Here is a 2,975-nt window from a genome sequence, read left to right as displayed (position 1 = left end):
GTGATGTGATCCTAAGCAAGTCACTTAACTCCAACTACCTTAAATAAACATGTTCTGGGACACTGAGAGCTAGAGAATTTTTGAGGCAGGACTTGAATTTGACTCCAAAGCCAGCAGCTCTTTATCCATGTTGTCTCTGTGACTCCTTCCACCCCCTCTCCCCCCCCCCCCACATTCAATTAGTATTGAAATATTCTGGTAGACTTTTATTTCTGTTTTTGTAGCACCAGGGGGCTAGTTCATAGTAAACACTTGACAATAGATGTATCCTTTCTTTCTGGAGACTAGAAAAATGATAGACTTCAAATGAGAAGAAACACTGGCTCATCTAATTGGAATTAGGATTCTTGAGGTTTTAAGTAGAGAAATCTTAGAGACCATCCGGTCCAATCTTCTATTTTTATTTTATTTTATATTTTGATGAGAGCTCATTTACTTTATCACAGTCACAGGAATGCTTCACAAATCTGTTATCCTTGTGCAGGGGCCATGCTAGTCTGCTCTATAATTCCATTTTTAGTATATGCTAAAGCCAGTAGCCAATCCTCAAATTTTTTTTTTGGAGGGAGGAAGGCAGGACAATTGGGGTTAAGTGACTTGACCAAGGTCACACAGCTAATAAGTGTTAAGTGTCTGAGGCCAGATTTGAATTCAGGTCCTCCTGACTCCAGGGCCAGTGCTCTATTTACTATGCCATCTAGCTGCCCCAATCCTCAATTTTTTTACCAAAGACAGAAATTGAGACCCCAAAAGGATAAATTATGCCCATCTTATTCAGATAGTAAATGGCAGAGCAAGGATTCATATTCAGGTGTTAGGACTCTTAAGTAAAAGTTCTTTCCCTGGTACCATGTTTTATTCCATCAGGCTCTTCTTCTTTCTCTCAAAAAAAAAAATAGTCCAAGTTTACTTATTTGGACTCTTCCACATCCTTTACCCTTTATGACCTTGTGATAGTCTGAAAGTTTGATAGACAGGAGATGGAGAGGGGAGTTGAAACTAACAAAATGATCTTATAGTTTTTCTGAAGGACGCCATGAGCTTGATCAGGAAGAAAAATAAATACAATTCATGTGTGGGTGTTAGAAGGTTGAGGTTGGGAGAGGGACAGAATACATTTAACTTCAATCTTTGAGTACAATATAATAATGATCTAGCTTTTGTGGTCAAGGTTAGCCAATTCATGGTGTTCGTATGTTTCTAAGTTTGCCAAACCTGAAGCTTTTATAAAACAATTTCTGAATGTAAAAATAGGCATTTTAAATTTCTTCTTCAAACTATCCTTTTAGACTTCTGAACTCTGACTCTCTTCATTTCTGGGTTTTTATTTTCCTTAAGAGTAGAACAAACTCTTTGGAAGCAGGGACATATTTTTTCTGAACTCAGCTATAAATTATTTACACACTTCCCTCTCCCAAAACAATTAAGTGCTTAAAAGCTTTTCTAAGGTTTTACTCTATGTCCCCAACTATTCTCTCCTTCCATTTTTTAATGGGACCTATTATTTCATTGGTAAAGGAAACTGCTTTTACCAAAGCAAATTAATACCTACTCTACAACTTATAGTTTTAGAAAGCTGTCTAGGACTTGATGAAGTTAAGTGAATCTCTACCTTCTTTAACTTTATTTTCTATTTGACTAATTGTACTTTTAAAGAAGTTGCGTTTTTCCCCCCAGTGGATTTTTGTGTCTCCTTTCTCATTTAGCCAAATAAACTTTTTAAGGAGCTGTTAATGTATCAGCAATGCCATATTCACAATGCCTATAGAGATTACAAATATGCTGATATAATTATCCATCATAAAATACGTCAGGTTTGCCATTTGGGGAAATAAACTAGAAAATTTATTAAGATACCAAAAGACTGAGTCCCAAAACCAGAAAGTGAAAGCCATCAGAGTAGTTATGACATTGGCACAGGTAGATAAAGTAGAAAGCACCCACATTTTCAAGCCTTTAAAACAGAACAGGCTACCTCAGGCAAAGGTCCTCCTCTCCCCACTCACAGCAACCACCCAGCGTCCGGGAAGAGCGCTCCCAGCAGCTCCGGCCCCTGGCAGTCCTCAGCAGGAGTCCTAACTCAAAAAAAAAAAAAAAAAGGCAACTGCCGCCAACTGCCAACCGCAGGACCGTTAGCTCGGCTTTTCACTTTCTCTTGCTCTGCTATGTCAGCACTGTTTTCCCACCTCAGTGGATTTTTGTGTCTCCTTTTTCATTTAGCCAGTTCTACTTTTTAAGTAGTTGTTGACTTGTTTTCATAGTTCTTTTGCAACACTCATTTCTTCTTCCAGTTTTTCTTCTACCGCTCTTATATTATTTTTAAGCTCCTTTTCGAGATCTTCCATGAGTTCTTTCTGGGCTTGAGACCACTTCCTATTTTACTGTGGGGTTTTGCCCATAGGTATTTTGACATTGTTGTCTTCTTCTGAGTCTGTGTCTTGATCTTGCCTGACAACATAAAAACTTTCTGTGGTCAGACTCTTTTTTGAAAACTATTTTTGCTCATCTTTTTTGACCTTTTCCCTTTCTTTTAAATTTGAATGCTCCTCCCAGGGTGGAAGGGGCACTGTCTCAGGCTTCTCATGCTAGGGGCTGCAGGCCTTGGCTTTTTACCTGGTGCTGTATTGACATTGCCCTGAGGCCCACAGCAGACTCTTGTGTCTGGTGCTGTGCAGAGAGCATATAGTGGGGGGTGGCTAGTGCTGCTGGAGGCTCTAGGGGTCTGGTAGCTTACCTGGTGCTGAGTCAGGGTCCTAATGCTGGTGTCTGGCTTAGGCTGAGGTTGGTGGGGGTGTTTCTATATTTCCATGGGGCCATACTGAAGCATGTGGCAGTCTGGCTGCTGGCTGGCTGTTTGCCCTGGGCTATGCTGAAGCACAGTAGCAGGCTGTGCACATGGAGGTCTGGCTGCTGGGGGATGCTTGTTTGTTCAGAGTTGTGCTAAAAGCACAGGGTTCTCAGAACAGGATTCTGCT

General features: G+C 40.5%; 1 pseudogene; it reads right to left on the bottom strand.

The window, feature by feature from the left end:
• Window positions 1–443: 443 nt before the first annotated feature.
• LOC138166565 (U6 spliceosomal RNA) lies at window positions 444–540 on the bottom strand (annotated as a pseudogene).
• Between the last annotated feature and the right edge of the window lie 2,435 nt (window positions 541–2,975).

Source organism: Petaurus breviceps, unplaced genomic scaffold (assembly GCF_028583685.1).
Source record: "Petaurus breviceps papuanus isolate PSGF00001 unplaced genomic scaffold, PetGlider_PUasm1.0 224, whole genome shotgun sequence".
NCBI classification, from domain to species: Eukaryota; Metazoa; Chordata; class Mammalia; order Diprotodontia; family Petauridae; genus Petaurus; species Petaurus breviceps.
Note: the sequence above shows the minus strand (reverse complement) of the source record. Positions and strands in the feature narration are given on the sequence as shown.